Genomic DNA, 13,043 nt, shown 5'->3' on the forward strand with positions numbered 1-13,043 from the left:
ACATACCAGAGTGGAGACAGATTATGAGGAGAGCAGACGCAGGATGAATCACAGCAAACATAAGAAGAACATGTCATCTAAATGCTAAAGCCATAACTTAACTCGTGCCAATTCCAGGTAAATAAAATCTAAAATTAGATCCGGATGGGATCCACAGAGTGTTTCATTCTCTGATCATTTCCTGTCTTGAAAATATTCAGTTTGCAGATGTGTGATGCTGCGGCGTTCGGCTCCTGATTTCTGTCTGACCCATCATCTGTGCTCCACATGATATACATTGACGCTGATAAAAGGCATCCAAAGAATTAACCTGGATCAAAATTGCCCAGATGCAGCGACAGACACCGCTTTATTAAAATACCTCATGTGAAGGCAGCGTTATTGAAGCAGAGCTGGTCCCACTGCAGACTGTTGAGTCTGGGACAGAAGCTCATTGAAGATAAAAAGAAACAGATTTTTGCCAGTTTAATAAACACTTTCCTTTGTGACTTTCTTTTGAAGAAGATTGCTTTGACCACAACAGGAAGGACAGCTGACCCTCTTCTTCAAAAAAAAGTATTTCATCTTTTTTTTCTTTACTCTGGAATGTGAAGGACTACCATGGCACTGGGAAGTCTTAAATCACCAGAAGAAGATCCTCCTTTTTTAGAGATTCATGGCACATCTGATAAATTTAAGTTGAGGATGCAATTAAAAACCTCAGATGGTTAGATTGTGTGCCATCACCTTTATAAACGAATATGACAATAGTCATACAGGGGTAGGAGTTACAAAAAGGAAGGTAATTTGCAGACATTTCTTAACTGTACTGAAACCAATTCCAAAAAAAGACTAATACATAAAAATTGTTGGAGGATTTTAAAGAACAACAAATAATCTTGTTTAGGATCGGACGCCAATTGAGGTCAGGAGACAAATTGATATTACTAGCATTTTAATGCTAGGATCTCTGTTTTCATATGATCTGCGTTTATGTTGTGCAATCACCTGCAGACCAAGACAATCCAATCAAACCATAACCTAAAATTGTCTACTATGAAAGTCCCTCTAGTATAGAAACCAAAGGTTTTGACAGTAAAAATGTTCCTGTTGATCAAAGAGCTTGTGGTTGTTGTCAAATTTGATACATCTCAATGTTTTTTAAGAAGAACGGAGTACAAATCTTGCTATTTATGCATTAAGGCAATAATGTTGTGGATTAGTGAGGTTTTTTACATGTGCAGATTTTGGTCCTTATTAACATCTTTTTGTTGAAATTAGTTCTTATCTGTTAGTTTAGCCTATTGAAATTGATCAGAATTCTATAGTTTGTGGTATTGATTGTTTTTAGAGAAAACAAAACATAAATTCATAAATGTCTGTGCAGCCTGGGGCCTCATATTAGCACGACAGATTTTTTAAGGCTGCTGCATTTTGACAAACACAGATGTACAGAACAGACGGTCATCTTTTGAAATCCAAATATTCCCTGATGGATCCAAAACTACTTTGAATTAGACAAAGAAAAAGGCCAAAAAATGAACATAGTGTTGATCAGCTATGACAGTATTCAGAAAAATACCATTTCAACCTAATAGCCATAATTTTTCAAAATGGAAAATAATTATTTTTTAATTTTTAATTTTAAATTAATAAATTCTTTTAAATAAATAAATAAATATTTTAAGTATCACATTGCTTAAAATATTTATTTATTTATTTAAAAGGATTTATTAACTTAAAATAAAAAAAAAAAAAAAAAATATTTAAGTATCACATTGCGGGCTGCACGGTGGCGCAGTGGTTAGCGCTCTTGCCTCACAGCAAGAAGGCCCCTGGTTCAAGTCCCGGCTGGGGGACATGAAAAACAGAACATCAGTGGGGGACCTTTCTGTGTGGAGTTTGCATGTTCTCCCCGTGCATGCGTGGGTTCTCTCTGGGATCTCCGGCTTCCTCCCACCATCCAAAAACATGCTTCATAGGTTAATTGGCAACTCTAAATTGACCGTGAGTGTGAGAGTGAATGGATGTGTGAGTGAGGACATTCTACCCTGCAACAAACTGGCGACTTGTTCAGGGTGTCCCCCCTGCCTTCGCCCACAAGTGGCTGGGATAGGCTCCGGCAGCCCCGTGACCCCGAAAGGGATAAAACGGTTAAGAAAAAAAATGAATGAGTATCACATTGCGATATAAATAAGTATAGAGTATTTATATCATGGGTAAATGTTGCCTTTCTGAGCCCTTTCTTCTATATTTTTCAGTTCTGTCACAGCACACAAGCCTTTTACAACCAAATCTTTCTTTTCTTTCTCCCCACTCTGACCTGCAGCCTGAACCTCAACCATAGTTTCATTTTTTCATTTTAATCTGTTGTTTGGATTCATGTCTGAGTCCAATCCTTTTGCAGAAGTCTTTCTGCGTTTCTGATCCTGTGCTGTCATACTAAAAGCATCTTCAGATAGCAGTTAAGCACATTTTTACGCTTAAAATGAATTAAGTTAATAATAATTAGTAATCGTTATTGCAATTACAAGAGTTTTCCAATGTTCTATTTTTTATATGGACGCCCATAACACACATACAGTAAAAGGTCAGTATTGGTGTTTTAAACAGAAAAACTGTTATGAAAAAGGTCAGAATAGAGAATTGATAAGTAAAATCAACAGAACGTGAAATTCTGGCTGATTCTCTCTTGTTTTTTTAACCTTCACAAAGTCAAGAAAATACTTTTTTTCCCCATAAAACAAACATATTTATAATTAAACTGAACGTGCATATATATCTTTGAACCTTAAACATGTATTTGCATTTATTTTTCATTTTGCATGCATAGAATTTGAGTTCTTAAGTGGTATATGCGTATTGCCTCCAGAAATCCAGCAACACCAAACTGCCTCTTACTTGACTTGCGGAAAGACCTATTTTTATGTCTGAGCTGTTCTCTGTCCACACGCAGATGTTTAATTTAGACGACACTGGATCGAACAGTAGAGCACGTTTGAGGTGGAGGAGAAAGAAAAAAAAAAACACCACAGGCAGCCATGGAACTCAACATCCTACACTCACTTTGGTTAAGGTTTGGTTGGAGAACAAATATTGACGTCAGATGTAAAATAAAAAAAGAAGCTTCTATGGATTTGACTCGAAGAGACACTGACCACAACATCCCCTCTGCAGCTGCAATACCTTCAGTTGCATTGGACCAACCAAGCTCAATAGACGTCTCGGATGACTGCTGTCAGCATGGTCATTAAGCCTTTTAGTCTGGGTATGTTTAAACAAGCTCCTCTGATGGCTAGTGCCCGCAGAAAACCAGTTCCAGGATGATTTGCATCCCTCTGTCCAAATTCATGCCTTGGTCCATTAATTAGCTAGTCAAACATGCGCACTGTAAGGCAGACTGAACACTTAAAGTCATGGTTTAGTTCGCCTTCTCAGCTCCATGCAACAAATAGCGACAAAGGATCGACATGTTCCATCACTCAAGAATATACAAATGTGCTCTGCTTTGTATCAACGTAATTCACTGGGACCCTATAGGGTGCAAAGGAACAGCAATACATGTTTAAATAAAGTCTTTAACCACATTCATCAGCATATAATTATTCATTTATGTGTTCCAGTTCATTTGTTGACAATGTCATGTATGTTTATCACTTCCCCAAGCAGTTTATGAGTGGCTGATCCCAAAAGTTTTGCCAAGTATGTAAAAACATTGGTTTTCATGAAGAGATGAAGGACTACCATTATAATTGCAGTTTACTCCTAACAGGACATGTGTCTGACATCCTGCTTTCCCACCAAAGATGTGTAAAAAACAGGTGAAAAATGTGATCATGTGACACCCTTCCATCCCATTGGATTATCCTGAGCTAACTTGTAACTTGATACATACAAAAACCAAGCAGCTTTTGTAGAAATAAAACCTTCATTGTCACCCATTACTCAAATGCTCACCTCCCTTTTTTTCTCACCCAAGCCCCGACATTTCCTGCATAAAATTGAAGTTTATCTGACAATACCTGTTGTTGCAGTTACTTAAATGACCACTGGAGGCTAATATCATCATTTTCCAAGCTCTTTTAGGGGTCACTGGGTTGCTGGAGCCTATGTTGGCATACCCTGAGCAGGTTGCCAGTCTGTTGCAGGACCACACAATCACATTCACACAAATCAACAAATGACATATTTTTGGACAGTGGGAGATCCTGAAAAACCCCCACACATGCACAGGGAGAATATGAAAACAGATATGACCCAGCTGGGATTTGAACTAGGATGTTCTTGCTGTGATGTAAGGGTACTAACCACTATGCCACCCTAGCAGCCCAGGCAATTTACAATTTTAACAATTTTCCATTCACTTCTGTGTTAACAAAAAACATGAGAAGTTGCCATGACAACATTTATTTTTATCTTAGATGATTTAGGGGTGTGTCTTTTTGATTGGCAGGTGGATGGACAAGTGAAGACTGAACAAAGCAACCATTTTCCTCCCCATTTGCCTATTTTTCAAACTGTTAGTTGGGGTAAACTCCAGTCAACGTGAACGAACCACTTCAGACTTTATTTTTGTAATTCATAATCCTGATCATTTTTTAGTAATGGGTTCTGTTAATATGGCTCCAGTGCAACACAGTAGGCTCCTCCATTGCAGTTAGACCTGAAACTTCATTGAAACTGTTTTTGCCCTAAATTACTGCCTCTTCATGTGAATGAGCGTATTTTACATGTAACAGAAGGATTGGGATTTGGTAAAGGGTTTTGCTTAAAAAAAGATGAGTGACTTCCCACCACCTACTTATAATGAATATGTTCTATTAAAAATCTAAAATTTTAAAAAAGTTTGTTGAAAAATGTGAAATGATACAAATAACATAAGTTGTTGTTGTTTCTCTTTCGGCTTTACCCATCAGGGGTCGCCACAGCGAACAAGTCGCATGGTAAACTTGGCAATGTTTTACGCCGGATGCCCTTCCTGACGCAACCCTCTCAAAGCAACCGGGCTTGGGACCGGCACAGAAGCAGAGAAGGGAATAGGGAGCAGCCCGGAGTCAAACCCTGGTTTCACGGACGGAAGGCGCCGCAAACCAGCACGAGCTAAACCGGCTCATACAAATAACATAAGAAGTTGGTTAAATAACAAAATGTAGATGGTGGGAAATGAAAAGACACAAAGTAACTTTTCAAATGTCTTTGGCGGCTGCGTGTCCATATAAACATGCAATTATACTGACTGATGCTTTAAAATTGATGCAGATGTCTAAAGGTTTACACTGAGAGGATGTTTTTGCCAAACAGTCTTGCAGTCCTCTTTTTCATGTATTATTTCCACTCATCCATGTCCAGGGTAGAACAACTTGCTTCCTGAAATTCAGAGAGTTGGATCCATATGGTCTACAAAAAAAAAGAAGATATCCTAAATGGTCTAGACGGAGAACATACCTGTCTGCCGGCGCTCATTGACAGGATGTCGTCAGATCAAAACCATCACTGTCCTTTTATAGCCAAACCACCTGCTTCTACTGGGCAGATTCTCTAGATACTCCTTTTTACTAACTTGAGACATCTGTTTTTAGAAATAAACCTGTTCTCTGAAGGGCTGGTGAGAGTTTTCTTTTCTTTAAAAGGCACATCAGGGATGTGTGAGGTAGATTTTCCATTCATTTGGACCTCTATACTCACCAAAAATACAAACCATTTTGCCGTGATTAACAGGCGGCACTGTTCCCCCACGATGGCCACGATCACAACCTAAAATGTGGTTTAAAGACACATAAATACTCATCTGATCACTTTTGTTTTGATTAGAGAGATATGCTTCTGATTTGACACGTGAAAAGTAACGAACTGTTGCACTAAATGAATCAGAAGAAGAAACTTTGTAATAAAAAGGAAAAAAAGGTGCAAAATACTTGAAATACCAAGACAGGTGACGCCCTTTGAAAACTGTTTGGATAAAGCTAAAGCATTTCCTTTGGGAGGGGATTTTTTAAATACACAGGTTATTGCTGTGGTTAATGAGTGCGGAAAAAATTAGATTTAAATACCCAAAATGTGCTAGTGGTTTCCGCTTCCGTTTGTTTCCTCATGAACTATGGCATCTTCATGTGCCCACAATTAAAACTGTAATTTATTAATAATTTCTAAGAAGTTGTTAGTTTGATAAAAAAAGGGCCCTTTAAAAATAAAATCCTCTAAAAGTGTTTGCAACATTGTGTAATCTTTCTCAATTCAGGACAGCAGGGCTTTCTTTTCAGTCAGTGACTGTTAACAGAACCTACGTCACATTGTCGACAGCTCCGGCTTCCACACTAAAGTGTCTACAGAGTTAAAAGGTTTTTTAGGGGGGAAGGGGAGGACACTAAACAAACACTTACACAAACCTCTTGTACCAAAGGACATGCCCCAGTGCTGCCCACTAATTTGGAAGCACGCCCCTGTTGTTGCCAAGCGCTCCACATCGCTCAAGTGTTGAAGCTCAGAGTTAATGAGCTGAATCTGTGCCCCTGCGTATTAAGATGGCAATTCCTGCAGATTACTGGCCTGCAGGACCCTCCACCAATGACCCTGTCTGTTTGAATAACGTGACCTTCTCAGCTTTTCCACTCAGTAAGGAAGACAAATGAAGTGAAATTTAGAACATAGTGTGCCAGAGTTTTGCACTTCTAAAGGATGTAAAAAAAAAGGGCATTAGCAACAGTTACTATTTAGCAAGGCATTTAAATGTTTTAGTAGCAAACAGATCTTTTATAATTTTTTCACAGCAATGGCTGCAGACAAAAGGATTAAAAAAGAGAAGAAAATCTGCTCAAGATTTTCTGTTCACATTCATTCTGCTATGTCAAATGCACTAAAAGTCCTGTCAGGATTACAACAATTTAGGTAAGTTATTGCCAAGATAGTTTGGTCTGCATCCGATCTTTCTCTTAAATACGCTGCTTTGTTTGGCCGGGTTAAAACTCCTAAACTTAAACTTAAACTTAAACCAGGAAAACCCTGGCTAAACATAAAATGCAGGTTCACTTGCAAGTGAACCCTGGTGTGTTTTCATGATGCTATGAATGCATTCTTACTTTACAATAAAATAATGTGACATATGGACAGCTATTTTGTTGAAAACAAAAATAAAGTGCAAACAGTTTGAATGGGTTTAATCAAGAAAAGTACTGCAATGCTTCTTGGTTGCAGTTATAACTTAATCTGTTCTTACTGGTGTTTACAGGAGGGTTTGGTTAGATTTTAAGAACATGAAGAGTGAAAACCAACTAACTAGCATTCCTTGTCCATGCTAGGAAAGTCTGAAAGCAACCATCACAACTGTAGTTTTGTAATTCTTAAACCGTATTTTCCGGACTATAAGTCGCACCGGAGTATAAGTCGCACCTGCCCAAAAATGCATTATAAAGTAGAAAAAAACACAGATAAGTCGCACTGGACTATAAGTCGCATTTTAACTTTCACAACCTTATATGACACAATCATAGCAGACTGTTTATCTAATAATTTCACAGTAATTTTTTCTCAAACTTATTTATTTATTCTTTTCATGAAGCATCATTGGCCAACTAATACTCTGTTTTCATCCTGTATTTGTAGAAACAGTTGTTATTTTTATTGCATTTCTAAATCTATGAAATCATTGGAAAATAGAATATTATGTTGTTAGCCTTCAAGATCTTACTGTAAAAAAAAGTTTGCTGATTCTCGGAGTCACTTAACATACTCTTAACACTTAACATACCTCATACATCAAATTGTCCCAGGAACATCATCTCTGTTCCTCACAAATGAACATAACAGGAGGGTTAACAATGTATTTATTTTAATTTATTTCTAATATAAGTCGCTGCGGAGTATAAGTCGCACCCCTTGCCAAACTATGAAAAAAAGGGCGACTTATAGTCCGGAAAATACGGTAGTTAGTATTGAATAAAACTGCACCAATGCCAGTAGGCCCCTTATGTGCAGACACCCACTGAAGTCTTCAGCAACCATTAAGCCTTTGTCACAAGTTCACAACTGCAATGTGGATTTGGGCTGTCAGAGGGCGAAAAATGGGGTAGGGTCTAGACAGGTGGCATGCACAAAATATCAAAATTGTAGAGCGAAAATATTCATGTACGTTTTCCTCCACTGGCAAGCTGCGGGCGACAGGTTGTGGTAAATACTTATAGGGGTAAGTAAGGGTAAAGCAGATGAGATGTAGATGTGTTCCACATAAATTTATTTTTTCATCCCCCCAAATCCTTTAGACTGTGCATGTAGCAGGTAACTGCTGCTCAAGTGATAAGTGTGTGGTCTGTGCATGATGCCTTATTGTTAGAATTTAAGACATTAGACAATCAGAGCATAGATTGTGTTGGCATCCTGCGGTCATGACAATGGTACATTCCATTTTCATGGCGCCCCTTAAGGGGGCAGCACAAGGCTTAAGGGAAGTGTAGGAAACACTTGCGCTTCCTTTAAGATGCATCTGCTTTCATGGGTCAACCTTTCATACAGGTTCATGAAAGTAAGGCAATGGTAATTCCATCACGGCAATCCTGTACTCATTTAGTGAAAAAAATAGCATTTTAATAAGTTGTTATGGCCATTTTCTTGAAAGCTTTGGTTATTTTTTAACTTTCTCTTTCAACAGAAAACGTTTTCTGGATAAGTGGCAGATTTTGACAGCATCCATATCTCCTTTTTAAAACTAAAGTAGCTTAAGCCCCTGTGTGCTTAGTAGAACAGAATGAATTCTGTCTGACTCCCAAAGGCACTTTTATCAGTGAGGAGGATCCCTAGAATTCCCTCTCAGTGTTATTGCAACCCAGCTGGCTAAACTCCCATGTCTCCAGAAATCCTCTGCTCATTTAAAGTTTCATCAGTTTCGGTTTACATTTTTCTGATGAAGAGAAACTGTTTAAAAATGTTCCTTTATATACTCTGCACAGTTATGAAAACACCAATAAGCTTCCCCGGATTTTCACTGTGACAACATTCTGTCTTAACCGTTTCTGTTGATTTTGCACACAGCTCTTGAAGAGGCCGTTGGGATGTTAGGGAGTTATGGTAAGAATGTGTGCTGACGTGCCAGGGGGCAGACAGTACATGACTGTTTTGTCTTGCTGGTGGTCTGAAGCTATCTAATAGTGAAGCTTAGATCTTGGAAAAGCACTTGAGTTCCTAGGCTGATTGAAGATCCCCCAAGATTCAGACTTTTACTGTCTTTAATTCAGGCCAAACTACGTCTATATGTAGCCTGTTAAACTATTTAATCTGGCCCGCCAAACTGGAATACATTATAGTGATAATCCTTAGTAATTATTTTCCATGTTATTATGATGACTCTCCACAGATGGTACGTTACAAATCAATTTACCTTTGTCTAGAGGTGCAGAAAGTTATTCTGCATATGTGGTGTTGTTTTTCCTGTGTTTATGTGCGCTTTCTGAGTTGGGCAGTGATTTTTCAAGCCATTGGTGCCATATGTCAAGGCTGTTTCCCTGCATTGGAAAAAAAAGCTCTTTTATAGGGTGAAGACAGTGTGCATAAAAACTGAATTGTGAGTTAATAAAGGTGTGTATATGTTTTCTGGTTGTTTTTCCAATATTGTTTTGGGTCTTGTGTGTTTGGTGTATTGGTTTCAGCCACATAGCAATGGAATTCAACGATGGGACAGAGGTGAATCTGTATTTTAGAGTAAAGAACTCTTCTTTTGTTTGCAGGGACCAGATGAATGGATCTTTAATGGAGGTGAGGAGTTGAGTTAGTATGCACTAGTTCTTCATGAAAAAACTCAGTCATTTAATGCTCACATGGGAGCTTTAATCTCAATTCATCTTGATTTTGGATTATTGATCAGTTAATTTTTAGCAATAAAAAAACAAGGGAAAAATAGTCAAAAAAATAGAAATAACAAATTTATTATATTAAACAGCAGGTCCTCATCAAAGCTATTTTGTCTGGATTTCAAGTTTGTTGTTTTCAACTTTAGATTTCACTTGACTTTGAAACATCATGAAAGGGAAACAGATTTTAGTTTGGAAGACAGGTTTTTTTGCTCCATTTTGCTTTTTTCGTTTCTGTTTTTGCAGCTCAATTTGGACAACATTAAAGTTTGTATTTTGTGTCATAAAGCTAGAAGAACACAACTGTTCGCGCGCAAATATGCAAAATTCGTCCCGGTGTGAACAGGCCTTTAGGCAACGTTGCGGTATTCAGACCTGATCGGACAGAAGTTTCAGGAATACAGTTTGACACAGAGCCGCAGAGCACTATTTGATCTGTCTCAGTTAAAAACGGAGCTGACTGTAACAAACGCCCTGGATGACTTTGCAGGAAAATCTCCCACTGATCTCCTTGACTTCCTTCCTCAGAAAAATCTAAGTGAGATCATGAGCAGCTGGACAGATTTGTGTGTTTGGCGCTGACCATCCCCGTGTCACTGCATCTGTCGAGCGGACATTTTCAGCTCTAAAGCGAATTAAAACCCAAGCAGAAACACAACTGGACAGACTCGGCCCTCAGCACTGGCCTTGATGGAAATAGAAAAGGACTTTTTGACGAAAATGAAGCAGGATAATCTACATGACAGGGTGATCAAACTGTTTTTGAGGAAAGAGAGGTGGATGGATTTTGTCTTCAAATAATCAGATTTTTTTGATGAGTGAAATGATAAATATCATAATTATTAATATTCAACATTTATGTGGTTATTTTTATTGTTTTTTGCTGGTTGTAGTTGCATAAAGAGATTTTTTTTCCTTTTTTGTTTATACAGTTTATTTAGAAGCATTTATTGTGGCTACAGGAATTTTCAATATGCAATGCAAAGCTTGTTTCTAAAATGGTTAATGAGGGGGTTGAGTGATTTAAACGTAGCACTACTGAAGCCCCAGGTGTGTAATGCACGGTCCGCCACTGAGTAACAGGCTTGTCAAGACTGACACTTATTCTCTCTGTTTGGGTCGATAAATGAGATTCTGCTGTCTGCATAGAAGAGAGTATGCTAGGCTATTTGACAAAGATTGTGTAGATATCATTCGTTCTAAAGGTCCTTTAAGCACCCATCCTAACGTTAGCAGGTGAGTTTAAAGTTGTTTTTTGATACGCAGAGTTTATGGCATAACAGAATTCTTAGATCCATTGGTCCAAAGTGTTGTGTTGATTTCCTACATATGAGGAGATCGTGATTTTGATCATTCTGTTAGGTTTGCTTGGGGGTGATAACTAGTGGTAACCTTTATTTATTGATTTACGCCCCAGCTTTTACAAAAGCATATCATCTCTCGGCCTGTAAACTGAGGGCCTCTATCAGAAATTAGCTCCTTCGGAACCTCAAAACGTGTAAAGATTTCATCCTTGAGAATGGCAAAAACCAGATGGGCTTTCCTATCCTTGAAGGATGTGGATTGCTCTTGCTGTTTCCTCCTTTTCTTGGTTTCTTTCTGAGTCCTTTAGTTTTTCTGTCTGAGTCAAAATGTTTATTTTTTGATTTGAGGTTATCAGCTGTACAATAATAGGTGATTTTGTTCGGTCTTCTTTGTTTTGTTAGTGTGAAACAGCTGGAAATATCTTGTTCATCAAGCTGTATCTTTTTACTGATTAGAAATTGCAATAACTCTACCTCTGCCGGTTCCAAGCCCGGTTTGAGAAGGTTGCGTCAGGAAGGGCATCCGGCGTAAAACATTGCCAAATTTACCATGCGACTTGTTCGCTGTGGCGACCCCTGATGGGAGAAGCCGAAAGTGGAAGAAGGAGAAATTGCAATAACTGCTGTTCTAGTGTATGTAATTCTTCAGGTGGAGCTTCATCACCTTCATTTAGTTCAACTGAAGCTCTTGCACAGCTGCCACACTTTGTTGAAAAGCCAGAGAGGCCTTTTCCAGAGCCTGCCTTTGCTTCTCCTGCTTCGGCTTCTGAACCCCCATATGTGTATGACATCCTTCCGACACACAGCTTTTGTCTATAGTTTAGAACGTGGGTGGGCAAACTACGGCCATGTGCAGCCCGTTGAACTATTTAATCTGGCTCGCCAAACAATAATAAATTATATTGCTAATCCATGTTTTTTTTTCCCCTGTAGTTCTGGTGATTCCCCATAGATGGTGCAAAACTAACGGATTGACCTTTGTTTAGGTGCAGAAAGTAATCTGCATTCATGTGGTGTTGGAAGATTTGTTATTTTTCTGACATTCCTGTGTGTTTTCCGAGTCATTTTTCCAATCATTCCAACACCACATGAACACAGCAGTCCTCAGAGTTTGCATTTTCCTGAGGGACATAAACCTTTTGGTTCAATTGGCACTAAAATGAGGACAAAAGCCAGAGTTTTGAAATAAAAACTCCAAAATGTTCTGTTTTAAAATATATACATTTATTTTAAATCAAACTGAAAGCATGTTTTCATCCATATTCCATGCTATTTCTTTCTTTCATAACGTGGATTACAAAAAACGCTTCCCGCATCTGCTCCAGTCCTGGTTCGTCCCTTCTGTCAAATTTTAGAACCCTTTGTCAAAAGATTTGTCTACTTCTGCTCTAATTAACTGTAGTGATGGAGTGCCGCCTTGTGATCATAGGTGCAGTGAAATAGCACACAGATGCTCTCAAGTGTTCTGAGTATAATAGTTGTTCAATGAGAGAGCAACTAGTTAAAAAAAATGTTGGGAAACATCATAAATAAACGAAAACTCATGAGGCCTCAGAGAGAAGCGTAATGACTTCACGGTTTACGGAAACAGACTAAAAGAGTCCATTAATTCTACATTTTACTCAACTCTAAGCCTGAAAATGAAGTGTTGCTTAACAGTATAGTAAACCCTTGTTTTTCGCGGGGGTTACGTTCCAAAAAGAACCCGTGATAGGCAAAATCCGTGAAGTAGAAACCTCTATTTTTTTTTTCAATTATTATACAATTAAATACCGTATTTTCCGGACTATAAGTCGCACCGGAGTATAAGTCGCACCAACCCAAAAATGCATTTTAAAGTAGAAAAAAACACAGATAAGTCGCACTGGACTATAAGTCGCATTTTGACAGGATATTTATTTGACAAAATCTGTGACCAAGAACT

The sequence above is a fragment of the Oryzias latipes genome, chromosome 22, assembly GCF_002234675.1.
Source record: "Oryzias latipes chromosome 22, ASM223467v1".
Lineage (NCBI taxonomy): Eukaryota > Metazoa > Chordata > Actinopteri > Beloniformes > Adrianichthyidae > Oryzias > Oryzias latipes.